The 15,518-nt window shown below is 33.5% G+C and overlaps 1 protein-coding gene across 1 annotated transcript in view; it reads left to right on the top strand.

The window, feature by feature from the left end:
* Positions 1-5,311: 5,311 nt before the first annotated feature.
* The window catches only part of LOC137640064 (carbohydrate sulfotransferase 11-like), a 102,464-nt gene continuing 92,257 nt past the window's right edge, over positions 5,312-15,518 (top strand). Inside the window, exon 1 of the mRNA XM_068372492.1 lies at positions 5,312-5,790. The gene's annotated coding sequence lies outside the window, so the exon portion shown is untranslated. The remainder of the gene's footprint in view (positions 5,791-15,518) is intronic.

Below are 15,518 nucleotides of genomic sequence, written 5' to 3'. Positions count from 1 at the left end.
TAAATTGCTGTTAATTTTGTCTTTGCTTCCATTTCATCATGTAGCAGGGAGTACCTATTTTGTATTACTAAACTAAACTCATCACATTTTTCTTTTATTATAGAAGTGTTTATTTTCTATCTTAAAATTAACTTTTCTCTTTCCTTAGATCTAAACAAATTTTGCTTCTCACAATTCTCTGATTATTGGTTAACACTGTTACATCTTTAACTATTAACTTTTTCACTGAGAATAGAATTTACTTAATTTTTCGTTTCTTCATATGGGCTTCTCCATGTCCATTTTCTATGTTAATTTTTATGAAAAAAAAAAATGTGTCCATGATTTTAAGATTATTTTTTATTCAGCAAATTCTACAAGCATGTCATTCCTTTTACCTACTCAAAATTTACCTATTTGCTGAATCTCCTCTCTTCTTTTGATGTACTTCAGCGTTCAAATCACCCAAAACAAAATTGTAAATTGAGTCTTATGTTTTTACATAGATATCTCCATATATATATATATATATATATATATATATATATATATATATATATATATATATATATATATCTGTGTGTGTGTGTGTGTGTGTATCAACATCTATTATAGCTTTCAGTCGTTTTTTTAAAGTGACGTAAACTGCGTATTTGGGAAGTTGACCAGCTTATGATAATTACAGATAGCATAGGCCATGAACCCTTGCAGTCCAGATTTAAGGAATTTTACTACATCCCTTTTCACCCCCAGAAAGTGGCTCTTAGATAATCTGTTAGGTTTTGTTGTTTTTTAAAATTTCAGAAAATCAACGAGGATAATCAAATTTAGCTCTCACTTATGGTTCTTTTCGGTCTACGAATTAAGTAGTTTGAAGAGTAATATTTACCAGACTCGAGGTGGTAACGGAGTTATACAAGGGAAAAAAAAAAAAAGGATTAAATAATATGGTTGGCTTACAAAAATATAAATTCATTGCTTATTCAAAGAGTGTATGCACTTTTTACAAAAATATCACTTGGTGCAAATAAAGCGGTATCAAACAAGGTTCACTTTACATATTTCACATAATCCCGATTTTACATCTCAGTCAACACTCGCCTGTGTTAAATCATGAGAAATCTCAAACGTATCGTATTCATTTTAAGCATTACAAAAGACGCCTATGTGCTACTACAAGCAAAGCACGGGGTCAAAATTATATAATTGGTTTCGATCATCAAATTACGACCACTTAATTTCGTCAAATTTAGGCTTGATAATTAGACCGAGTGACAATACAGTGAGTTCTTAACACTTGGTTTCCTTAAATCAATTAAAAAAACAAAATGACATCATGTTTAGATAGTTATATTAACACTAGTATCATAAGCAATTCAAACTACAAAAAAATTTCACTAGATATTTATGTTAAAATTTGAGTAATTTAAATAATAAAGTTAATTATCGAGATCAGAGACATACGACAGTACCAGAGAATAGAAGGATTGGTAACTGAATGTTAAACTTGACTGGATCTGAATTCCGAGCCCGAAAGATTTGTATTTATCTAATGGACTGCCTAGATGTGAGTCTTCTCAATTCAAATCTCGGCTCTTTATCCCCCACCCCTTTAAGTACTGTACGTGTTTAGGGTACCTGACACTTGCACGCATTCGTGGCACGCATTGATGCGCGAACTCGTATGAACGAGCCGTGAAAATGTCGTGAACAGTGCTGGAACTCGCGTGCCAGAGCGTACCAATGCGTGCCATGCGTGCCCAGAACTTTGAAATGTTTAAAGTTTGTGGCACGCATTGGCACGCACAAAATAGCCGTGAAATAGTCGTGAACGATGCGCCAACTGGAGTGAACTGGAGTGAATAGTGCGGGAACTGGCGTGAACTGGAGTGAACGATGCGGGAAGTGGCGTGAACTTTATAATGAAGAGAAACAAAAAGGAAACGAAAAAAATAATGAAAAGGAAAGAAAAATAAACCTAATGAATTTTTATATTTGCTGTTTTAATGTGAAAAAAAAATTATATCTTATTTCAAACTATTTCTATAACTTTATAATGAAGAGAAACAAAAAGGATACGAAAAAATTAATGAAAAGGAAAAAAAAAATAAACCTAATAGATTTCTATATTTGATGTTTTAATGTGAAAAAAAATATCTTATTTCAAACTATTTCTATAACTTTATAATGAAGAGAAACAAAAAGGAAACGAAAAAATTAATGAAAACGAAAGAAAAATAAACCTAATAAATTTTTATATTTTTTTCTGTTTTAATGCGAAAAAAAATGATATCTTATTTCAAACTATTTCTATAACTTTATAATGAAGAGAAACAAAAAGGAAACGAAAAAATTAATGAAAAGGAAAGAAAAATATAAACCTAATAATTGTTTATATTTGCTGTTTGAATGTAAAAATAAAATGATGTCTTATTTCATGCACACACTTATTTTCCTCTATTACCAATCAAGACCCAAAACTTTTGTTTTAAATAAAAATGAACTGAAAAATAAACCCAAGAAATTTTTAAGTTTGCAGTTTGAATGTAAAAATAAAATGATGTTTTATTTCATCAACATACTTATTCTTCTTTATTACCTGAAAATGAAGAGCAAAACAAATTTTTTCTTTTTGCTGTTTTAATGTAAAAATAAAATGATTTCTTATTTCAACACACTTTTTTCTCTATTACCTTAAAATCAACAGCCTAAAAACTTTTCATGTTTGCTGCTTTTAATGTTAAAATAAAATGCTTTCTTAATACTTGTACATATTTTATGTCTGCTATTTATATGTAAATCAAATGCTTTCTTAATGAAACAAAAATAAAGGGCAACAAAAAATACAAACGAAAAAGATACGTTTCTTCTCCTCAATGCAATGGTGTCTCTGACAGAATGCATTGTTGTCTCTTCCGAAGCCAATCCAAGAATGTCCTCGGGTTGGAGAAGCCCCGTTTTTATATGGAGTGGCCAATTCGTGAACTGGTGTGAACTGGCGTGAACGATGCGGAAACGATGCGGAATGATGAGCGAACTCGCGTGAACGTGTCGTGAACTTCTCGTGAACTAGGCGTGCCAATTCGTGCCATCGCGTGAACGTCGCGTGAACGATGCGCGAACTGGAGTGAACTGGTCGTGAACAGTGCGGGAAAAACACCAGTGCGTGGCAAAAATGCGCGCAAGTGTCAGGTAGGCTTTTTACAGCTAGTCATGTAATACACCACAAACCTTCGTTCCCGAAATGCTCTCGTAAGGATCTTTGTAATAAAAGAACTTTATGTTTACATAATTTCATAGGATTCCTATTCACTTGAAAAAAAAAAAAAAAAAAAAAAATTACAAAGAAATCGCTATTTACTTTGATGTAGAATAATTCTGGGATCGGGATTCATGTCAAATGTCATCACTGCTTTTCTAATCGCCACGTATGCATCATTCTATTCCTTCGATTAGTTCAATAGCCTTCTAGATTTCCTATATAGATTTTTTCCTGCGCCATGCACCGCATTAGACCAACTGTATGTGCGTCTTAGTAGATTCATTATAAATCACAGTCCGTTTACGTTATTGATATATATATATATATATATATATATATGACAGTTATTGCATAACAATAGGTTAATGACAATATTAATAAATATATATAAATACTACTATTACTACACTTATCACTGTAATTATTTTAAGCTCTTAAGACGTACATAATAATCCCCATATCTACATTAGTTCTAACATAATCTTGTAGCCTACATACCTGCACCAGAAATACTTTAATTTTGTACATAACAATTTCTTTCAATTGCTTTAAACTTGGTTTTGGAAACAATGGCTGACTCTGTTTCTTCAGCAGGAAGAAGACATTCCATAGACAATCTTCTCTTAGAAGTTCCAGATGACCCACGCTATATTCCTCTTAATTACACTCAAGAATAAGTGTATCAAACGCCAATTTCACCTGTTTCTAAGTATTTTTTTTTTCAGATTAAGCTACATGAGTCATTATTACACTTTAGACCTTCAGCAAGTTCCAGATTTGAAAATTTGATCTATCACGAGGCATGTCTTCTCGAGGTATATTTTAGTTTAACCCTTGTTCCATAATCACGATTGATTGATTGATTGATTTGAGGTTTTCTGGTCATAATCACGATGACTTTATTATTATTATTATTATTATTATTATTATTATTAATCGAAATAGCTGAATGCTATATATTTGATGCCCAATGTAGAGTACATCAAATGTTAACATATTTCATATGAAATACACTTTCTGAGTGGGGATATCTTAACGTGGTGAAAAGGCTTTTGTAACGCTATGGCCAGTAAAGCAGTATTAGTCAGAGCCACCCATACTGGGTTGGTTTGCTGTAGCGATCAGACCAAAGTCTCCCACCATCACTAATCCCCATTGGATAGGGTGGTGATGAAAATGGCCAAACCCCAGACATGGATTGACATGTCAGGGCTTTATCCTGCAGTGGACTAGAAATGTCTTCATTTGTTGATGTTGCTGTCATCCAGTTTTACATAATAATACAGAAATAACCGAAATCGAAAGGTCTAAGAAATTTGCAAGGGTAAATACCTGAATTATTATATCGACATGATAAACAAGGTCGTCATCCTAAGCAGACGTTACAGTAAGTATCATTGGCAGGAAATACTCAAAAGGCTGATAATGATAACAGCTGGCCATGGACGCCAATTTACAATTGCTCTCGATCCTGATACCCCGTTCGTTGCAATATCCTTTTAAACCTTTACAGCTGACTCGGATAAACAATGTGATGTAGTAAAAAAAGTGTACAACTTCAACAAGATGTTGATCTCCTGAGGACGATCCATTTTAGCTTTGCTTTCTTGGAGTTAATGTTAACAGTTCTACAAGATATAAAAGCAAACAGTTACCAATGAAAGGCTTCAGTCATGAAAAAACAACCAAACAAAAAGACAGCTGTGTGTTCTTGCCAGACGTATGAGAAGTAGCAATGTTGTATGCACAGTATTATTCCTTTTAGGTATTATTTTCAATGGCTTATGAGTGTTTAATGTGTAAGGGAAAGTCAGATATTGGCCCGTTTAAAATGTGCTAATATGAAATAGGATTCCTTTAAGACTGTATCCTACACATGGAACTGCCATGCATATTTCAGTGATTTGTATTCCCTATTAGTCTATGCCCCAAAGTTAAGAGTGGCGAAAATATTATATTTGGCAGAGTAATTAACATTATTGATAAATGCAAAACAGACAATAAAATGTCCTTTATGAGTAAGTGGCAACTTCTTCCGGATCCCTTTTAGTGGGCGAGAACGAGACTGTATGACCACCCCACACCACGCACGCAGCCTCGGCAGCGCCGAAACCACACTCCTCGAAAGGTCGTATTGAATCATAGACGTACGTTCTGTTTTCCTTTGGCGAACATGAGTGAAAACAAGGCTTTTATTCAAATATAGAATTAAATTAGTGTTGCAGTGACTCTGGGACTATATAGCGAACAATCATGCTGGAAGGTTTAATCGAAGAAAGAGAAAAGGGACAAAATCCTGTGTGAATGAGACGAAAAAGAAAAGTGATATTGGATAACCAGCTGTAGTAGGGCCCAGTGCGTGTGATGACTGGGTACAAGGGGTGACTGCTTCAATTTCTCACCGATATAGACTTGCAGCTCTTAGGCTGCACAAGTTATCACAACTCCGCGTTATGTATAGGAAAAGGAGGAGAAAGTCCATTAGTCTCGTGTTTCACAACTTTAATATATGGAAGCATTGCAGAGTTGTTAGTTTTTTGACGCAAGAGGTGAGTTGCATCGGTTTCTTGTTTGCTTGTTTACCTAGGCCTTAGATGTATGGATGTTTTTTTTTTTTTTCTTAAATATCCACAATTTTCTTAACCAAGTCATATACGCAAACGGTTCGTACAAGATAGTCTTTCGGATGGCCGCCAATTTCTAGACCAGTTGTTTGAATTTGGTAGCTACACTACTTGAACCCATTCCCCACCCCACCATAACCCTCCACCCTACTCCATGACAAAATCTCTTCCTCCCTTTCCGCCCTTTCAGTTGCATTTGCAAGGTTCCGTTACCACTAACAATGTTGAAAAAAAAAAAAAAACTTAAAACTGAAGATTTGTTGGTGAACCAAACTTATATGATGGCCCATTGTCAGTACTTGGTTTTGAGTGTTGTTGATTTTAACTGTTCAATTGTAAATGACAACAAATTGAGGTAATTTAATTACTCTCTCTCTCTCTCTCTCTCTCTCTCTCTCTCTCTCTCCTCTCTCTCTCTCTCTCTCTTTCTCTCTCTCTCTCTCTCTCTCTCTCTCTCTCTCTCTCATATAAATATAATAGAATTATTCAGTAGGAATGCTAAAGACAACTCGCACTGAATTACCTTCATTCCATGCTCGTGCACTGTCTATTCACAAGCATACATACATATATATATATATATATATATATTTACATATATGTATATATATATATTGTATATACGTATATATTATACATACATTATATATATATATATATATATATACCGTATATATGTACATATATATGTATATATATGTATATATATAAATATATATATATATATATATATATATATAGAGAGAGAGAGAGAGAGAGAGAGAGAGAGAGAGCTTAAGACGAACTCACACGCTTGCATTACCATCATTCCATGCTCGTTCACTGTCTATTCACAAGCATTATTTATATTATATAATATATATATATATATATATATATCTATATATATATATATATCTATATATATATATATATATATAGGCTATATACTGTATATATAATATATATATGTATATATATATTAAAAAGAAATATATATATATATATATATATGTGTGTGTGTGTGTGTGTATAATTCTTGTGAATAGACAGTGCACGAGCATGGAATGATGGTAATGCAAGTGTGAGCCGTCTTTAGCATTCTTAGTGAATGTTTTTTTTTTTTTTTTTTTTTTTTTTTTTTTTTTTTTTTTTATAAATTAGATACAAACCCTTCTTATGTATTTGAGGTAATCACCGTACCTCCTAAGCCATTCTTTCAGCAACGGCCCCAGGAGGGGAAAACAATAAAGCCTTGAATAACGGAACTTGGAAAAGATTAATACCTCTTTCAACCATGATAGTCCTTACGAAGGTGAATCATGGTTTCATATCTCACCCCATTCTTTATTGGCTATTCCTCTCAAGATTTAATTGAGTAATATTGAAGATGTAATCTGTGCAATTGCTGCCGTATTTATTAAGCAAGTTGAAATTATGTTAGTTTAGTACATATACAAAAACAATATGCATACAAATACAACTCTTGGCTTTCTAGCAAATACTGTAATAATTGATTTAGTGATATTAGTTTCCATTTTTATCCAAATGGTGCTGTGAAATTTCAGAAAACAATGAAGTTTGGCTGTATATAATTTTTTCCCCCTGGCTAAGTTGTTGTTAAAGCCAAAGTTACAGAACAGTAATCCATAGAAGACGTGACAGTTCTTTTATTTTTGTTGCTTAAAGTCAAGGTTGTGTATAAACATTTGAAATCCACCCACGTTGAAAATTTATCCTAATATTTATAATTTCTGCTGTCTCAAATCAACATTACCTGCCACCTGATACCTTTACAGCGTCACAATATAAACACACAAGAAATTTGACTTTCACAAAAACAAACATTTATCTCGAAGCTAAACAAAATTGTTTACGTCAACATTTCCTGCCAGTTTCATCTGTTACGTCAGTGCCAATATACATAATATATATACATAATATATATATATATATATATATATATATATATATGTATGTATAATGTGTGTGCGGGGTTTATATGGTTATCGTGCGTATACGTCTCCAGCCGTTATCTTGCTTTGTTCAGAAGAGAGAGCTTTCTTTTCATAGTTATCTCTACATTAAGGGGTCGGTTGCCTGATGTTCCCTCTCCAATGCCATCTATAAAAGGCACCTCCTCTCTTGATCTTCTCCTCCTAGCATATTATTGTTTTGCCATGTGTAGCCTTACTCATCTATGATGTCAGAACTTCCTTGCCATTAGTTTTAATTTCATCTACTGAGGTTAATTATTATATTTAATCCTTTCCCCTTATTTAATTTGTTACCATTTCAGTTTTCTTAGCCTGTCCAATTCTTTCATCCTCATTTATAGGATTCATGCATGGTCATGTAGCATGTTTTTTTTAATTCAAAAGCTATATTTTGTATTCACTATTTTACTAACCTGGTTTCATACATCCACCTTCTTACGCCGTGGCTGATACTTCTGCTTAACAACTTCAGCAGGGGTGCCTGCATCTTGATTTCCTTTGTTCTGAGACGTCATTTTATCCAGGATATATCACCTCTTGGACCCGAAGTCTTAAAGTAGGCTATTGGTTATAAAGATATTTTGCTGTGGGAGCCATAGATGCTCTTTCTGTTTTTATAAGCATCAACCAATTAGCCTTCGGCCAATAGCTTTAGAAAGCATGTCTCGTCTCCTCATCTCGTAAAGAGTACCACTTCTTATTCTTCGTCTGCATCTTTTCCCACTGGAGTTTGGTAATTTGCAAAGCTTTTGATTGCTTCTGAAAGCTTAATCGGATGTACCTTAAATCTGCTGTTTGCAAACTGTTATTGGAAAAAGCGTTTGAATAAGGCTCTGACGTAATTTGAATAATTTTTACATCAGAATAGCTGAATATCTTCTCGTTGGTTTTATTTCATTGAATTCTAGTCCTAAAATTAAGAAAATCTGTGAACTACTCCGAACATGGTTGATATGGATTTGGTTTTACCGTCCTATCTAGTTTTTTATTATTCTTTTGTTAACCCTTACTCTGGGAAAGTGGGGGTTGTATAGATGTTTTGGTGGTTTCTTCTTTTTTTCCTTCCTCCAGCCGGTTCCAGTGTTTGGCCCTTGACCTATATATAAATTAATCCAAGCCATTCTACATTTTTTAGCCTTGGGTAAGCATATGTCCTGTTGCCTTTAAAGTTGCAAAATTTCATGGTATTGATATACATAAAATGTTCGCTTGCATAAGTTTTTGAGTGTATACTTGAGCGCCTGCTAAATGTAAACCAACTTATTTTCATGTAAACAGCATACTGTTTATAATTTTGTTTCTTCGTGAACGTCATGCACCAGCTCGTTAATTAATATAAACATTTGCCAACTAGGTTATTTATAACTATAGGCTTGTCGATTAACATGATTATTTAATAATTGTTGGAAAGTGTTGATTTATAGATAACGGTTGTGTGAAATATGATCTTATACTTGTTTGAGAAATGTAAAACAAGTCGATGTGTCTCCCATTTCGCCAGGTTTCACATAATATTTTCACCAAGGTTTCTCTTACCTGTATGTGAAAGGGGTGCTGTTGGGTTACAGTTAGGTGCTACTAACAAGTTTCTTCCAACCATGTATTAATTACAACTTGAGAAAAAAACATTTTTATGATAACAACGTTTTCTCTTTAGTACCGGCTGATTTTATTACGCAGAATGAATGTTAAAAGATTCTTATTGATGGCAAGTTATTTTTTAATATACTATAAATGTATTGGGTCTCCCATTAAAATATTGTTTTTGCAGTAAGGCAGGCAGTTTGTGAGATTACATAGCAGACTTGGCAGCCATCAATAAACTTATGTTGAAGAATCTTGAAATTTATCGATATAACTTGCTTGAAAGGTTTTCTGGCTGTAATTGACCACCGGTCTATTATGGAACTCTTTTCAGATCCAGGTCATTAAGTTATTTACTTACTTTACTTTGATGGCTGCTTTTCCGGACCCATACAACAGGAGAACCCCTCTCTCTACAGGACCACCTCTGTCGTTTTGCCTTGTTCGTTCAGAGTATTTATCGTTTCAGATCACGTATTGTTCATTTAGTGTTTAATTGTCACTGTTGTAAGATTGTTTAAATAAAAAAAAGTCTTCAGTTTCCTCTTGAAAGCCTCAATGTCTTCAATCATTCGAATGTTTCGTGGGAGCTGCTTATATAGTCTCGGGGCCGCATATTTAAAGGCTCTGGAGTCTAAAGTAGACATATATCTAGGTTCCAATAGTTTGAAGCCATCTGTAACTATTCTCGTGTCGACACGATTTGTTGGCTGCGCAATATGTAGCAATTCTTTTAAGTATTTTGGCCGACCGGTTCTGATAACTTGGTGAGTTATTGTACATATTTTAAATTCAATTCTCGCTTTAATCGGCAGCCAGTGTAAATCAATTAGGATAGGGGTGATTCTTTCTCCAGGTGGGACACCTTTTATCGGTCTTGCTCCTCTGTTTATTATGTTTTGTAATTTCTTAAGTTGCACTTTTGGTAAATTGTAATAGATAGAGTTGCAGTAGTCAATCCTGGTAATAACAAAGTTTATCACAAGTTTCTTTATAGAATTTTCGTCCGGATACTTTTTTATAAACGCAATATTTCTTAGATGATGACCAGCCGTTTTTATTACATTATTTATTTAGGCATTTAGAGTCAGGTTACAGTCAAGAAATACACCTAGAACTCGAACTTTACTAGATATCGGCACTGAGTCATTATTTATGTTCATTTGAATATCACGCAAGTTTCTCACGCCATGAATTCAGTCTTGTTCTCATTTAATTTTAGTTGTTTAAATGTCATCCATTCTCTAACACTATCATGGATTCGGTTTTGAGTATGAGTGGTGTCATCTATACCATTTATGGAGAAATAAAATTGTCATCCGCAAATAGTTTAAACTTCACGCCCTGCCCTTGTAGTGTTTTCGATAGACCAATAGTATAGATGCAGAATAAGATTGGACCAAGTACACTTCCCTGGGGTACCCCTCTGTTTAAGGGTTCATATGATGAATAAGAGTTTCCAATTTGTACACAGTAATTTCTACCAACTAAGTAGTCTTCTAGGTATTCGAAGGCTTGATCTTCAACGCCGATGGACCGTAGATCATTTAGTAGCAGTTCATGCACAACCGTATCAAAAGCAGCACTGAAATCGAGCAGTATTGAAATACCACAATTATTTTCATCCATCATTTCCAGCATATCATTTACAACAGAGCAGATGGCTGTCTCCGTAGAGTATAGTTTTCTGTAAGCAGATTGGTTGTCAGGCAAAGCTTCTATTACTTCTAAGTGACTGATTAGTTGTTCAAGAATTACATATTCAAGCACTTTTGAGACAAAGGATACATTTGAAATAGGTCTATATGAGCTTAATTTCTGGTAGTCCAGTGCATTTTTTCAGAACTGGTGTGACTGTAGCCATTTTCTCAGATTTAGGAAACTTACATTCATCAATGGTTGCATTTGCTATTCTCATTATTTCGGCTAGACTAGAAAAGTTTCTCTCTCCAATTACTTCAGATATTGGCATAGGATCGATCGCCCAGTTTGTTTTCTTTGCTCTCTTGATAATTCTGGTGATGTCATCTTGTGTTATGTTGTTAAATCGTATTAATTTTGTCTGTGTGCCTGGTGTATCATTAATCTGATGTTGAGTATTTACAAGTGACCTGGTTATATTTTCAATTTTGTTTTTAAAGAATACTAGAAAATTATTTGCTAGTTCCGGTCACTGTATCCATCAGGTAGCTTCTTTTCTTTTACATTTCTCATTATACCATTCAGGAGACGATATAACTTATTTATGTCTGTTGCTGTTTCGAAAATCTTTCTCTTACAGTATTCACTTATTTTCCATCTTAGTAGGTAGTTATATTGACACGCAGCAGTTTTGTATTCTACCCAAGTATTTTCAGTTTTTAACCTATTCCACTTTCTTTACGTCTTTTTCCCTTTTTTTTTTTTAACCAAAGAAGATTGGTCTTTTACAGTTATAGTCTTTTCCATCGGTGGGCCCATGGTATCATGTTCACTTTTACTCACTTTATTATAAGTGGTCGTAAGACAGTTAACACAGCTCTTAACAGACGTTGGTCGTGATCACAGAGAATGTTGATGGCATCATTTATTTTCTTGTGTAATTTCTTCAATAAATACGGTAGGAGAAAAATTTGATTTATGTCTAAAGTTTATTTTCTTTACTAATGTATGTTTCTGTAGAGGTAGACTAAACGTAATAAGTTTATGTACATGGGAGATAGTACATATATCTTCAACTTTCATATCAGATACAATATTATTCATGTCATCACTTAAAACAAAGTCCAACGTATGCCCAGTTAAAGTAGATGTACAGTCCACATTATTCACTATTCGATATGATTCTAATAACTCACTAAATGTCAAAGCGTCAGGATTTGATGCGTCATCCATCCAAAAATTGAAGTCTCCACAGATAACTAATTGGGTTTTCTCCATGATAATCATGTCAATGAGAGCACCGAATTCTTCAAAAAAAGATATTAGTGTTTGTTCTAGGAGGTTTGTAGATTGTTACAAAGGACATTTTTTTCTGTTTTTTGACCAAGTTTATTTCTATATATTCAAAGCTTGTTACACTAGTCTTTTTCAACATTTTGAGATTTGAGTAACTTTTATGCTGTTGATGATCGGAAAGGAAATAAATGCCGTTTCCCAGTGAGATTGAAATGTAATCGGGATTGTTGTTTTTACATCTGTATTCCACCAGTAAGGTATGTTGATTTTTGTCGTCTGTAGGTGTACGAAAAGACCAATGAATTTTGTTGTAGAGCTGTTATTTGCTATTTTGGGAGCGGGAAAACAAATTCTTTCCTTACGCTGAAATGTAATAAAAACGCCAGTTTCTTGTCGTTTGGGAAAATAAGCTGTACTACTTGTAATTTGCGGAAGTTTGCAAATTACTTTGTTTTTAATGGGTCTTAATTAGAGGTGCTTTTATGGTTACATTTATACTTTAGGAATGGATCTTTCTTGTATAATAAGTATCTATAGTTTATATTTCTATGTTCACACAGTACTTTGAGAAAAAAAAATACGTTAGATTAAGTTTTTGATCGATATTTTTATTATTAGAATTAGTAGTAGTTGCTATTAGTACCATTGAACTTTTCTGATAATACTAACAATAGTTATTATTAATAAAAACAAGATTAGTGATTCATGAAACCATATCTGCAGAGCAGACTAACCTAAACCTCAGGGTCCGAGCAGCTTAACCACAAGATTACTTCTTGGGTCTTACGTAAGCCATGCGCAAGTGTGATGACCAGATTACGATCCGCTGGGAAAGAAAATGAAGTAGTCTTTTGTTTTTCCTTACCATTGACACTTGAGCCACTGTTTCAAGACAACGAGGTTTGTGTTGTTCGTTCTTTTTCTTTTTGGGTAGAGGATGCCTTTGATCAGAGCTCTTCTATTACAGTATGTATTGCATTGTTTGGAATTGGCAGTGTATAAGTATATTCCAAATAATGATTGTCATCAATCGGTCACTACTTTTCATACCTACTACGTAATGTCCAGTATATCTCTATTGATGAAAACATACGCATTTAATGTTCATGACATCCTTTTCTGTATCATCATGGATCTTTGTATCTTAATTCATTAAACTTTATACCTTTCATATTCGATTTCCACAATTTTGAGTTGGAATACTCTTGCTTAGGGGTATACCCTGGCACACTATTTTATCCGTTATCGTATTTCCTTTCCTCACCGGACTATTTTTTTTGTGGGGTCCCTTAAGCTTAATTCATCCTGCTTCTCCAACCAAGGTTGTAGCTTAGCTTGTAGTAACAATGATGTTAATTTACGTATGTGATAATTGTGCACAACACTTGTCTCCGCCTAATTTCGTTTGCTCCGACACCAGTATAATTTGTATTGTTCTCCCTCAGACTTACACCACTCGTCAAGTTGTACATCATTATGTAAAACATAAAAAGTTTTAGTGCTGTTAAAATGTATATTTTATGATTTTCGAATCTTCTGTTCTTTACAAATTTCATAACTCATCCTCAGACTTTACTATCAAACACTAGACCTCGCTGTCAAACATTTACGTATCAGTTGGTTTGAGTCTCAACATCCACTCCGGACCACCTATTCATTTTTGCACCTTTTCATACTTCCTGGTCCCCTAAGGGCAATTTGATATATATATATTTATATATATATGTATATATTATATATATATATATATATATATATAATATATATATATATATATATATAATATATATGTATATGTATATAAATGTATATATATATGTATATAAATGTATATATATATATATATATATATATATATATATATATATATATATATATATATATATACATACATACATACAGTGAGTGTGTGTGTGTGTGTAACTAAGGAATGACTTAAACCAAAACCAAGTTATTTTACCGCAAATTATAATTACTTTTTCTTAGTCGCCATCAAGCTTCGGCTTGCATTCGCATGGCAGCAAATCGATTACAGCCCGGGACCTTGAGTTTAAGCCATTTACTTGAGAGATTATTGCTGTGGTTGGACACCATTGTGGGATCTTGCCTAGTTGCCCTGTACCTTTACACAATTCCTCATATATTTCTTACCCTGTTGCCCAAAATTACACCAATATTATGCCATATTTCAGGACAATTTTGAGGGACAAGGCATAATTAGATTTAACATAGCTTCTGGCTTCTCCTCAATGATTGAATAAGTTTGAGTTACGGGTTGAGAATTGATTATAAAATAGTACGTAATTGCTTACTGGGCATCTCGCTCTGGAAGGAAGTATCGAAAGGTTTCAGAGTAACTCGACTGCATTTTATGACTGTAGCAAAATTATACGCGGGACTGTAATTTACGTTATTCTTTTGGAAGTTACAGTATTTCACTCGATTAAAGGAACAGTAAGTTTAGAATGATATTTAAGTTATTTGTGTTACCACTTTACAAATCGACCTATATTGAAAAATAAAAGTCTCCCTCCGCCAAAGTTCATTTCCCTTTCTACCGAAATCTTATTACCTGCAGCCACTCGCGAGTTATATAATTTTTAAATATTTAGTAAAAATCCCCTGATGATTTTTTTTTGAAAGTTACCATTCAGTCAGATATACAAACAAATGAACCCAAAACATAACCTTATCGAATGGAATTGAAAACTTTTATCAATAAGTTAATTTTTCTTTGACAGTCTCAAGATTTTAGTTTATCTTCTCCTGATTTTATTTACCAAGAATTTGAGTCTTCTGTGTATTCTGACCTTTTAGAATAAAGTCACGAAAATAATTATCCCTTTTTATTTGCTGTTACATGTGGGTTTGATAAAACTTCCACTATTACGCATGATTTCAACATCAAATTTCGATTGAGCATTTTTTTTTTGTCTTTGTAAATGTCTTCTGTCTTTTCCACGGTGATCCTCTTGCAGTACATGCCGTTTATACATAGTATTCTAAATCACCATTATTTAGCTGTAGTCATTACAGTAGCTCTGATAAGTGTGTTGATAAATATGTCTTGTATTCAATTCATTCAGTGTCAAAAATTAAATCCTAACTATAGATGAGCTTTCAGTATTGAAATAACAAACAACTGTAATGTCCCAA

The sequence above is a fragment of the Palaemon carinicauda genome, chromosome 4, assembly GCF_036898095.1.
Source record: "Palaemon carinicauda isolate YSFRI2023 chromosome 4, ASM3689809v2, whole genome shotgun sequence".
NCBI classification, from domain to species: Eukaryota; Metazoa; Arthropoda; class Malacostraca; order Decapoda; family Palaemonidae; genus Palaemon; species Palaemon carinicauda.
The sequence above is the reverse complement of the archived record's forward strand: the minus strand, read 5'-3'. Positions and strand labels throughout refer to the sequence as shown.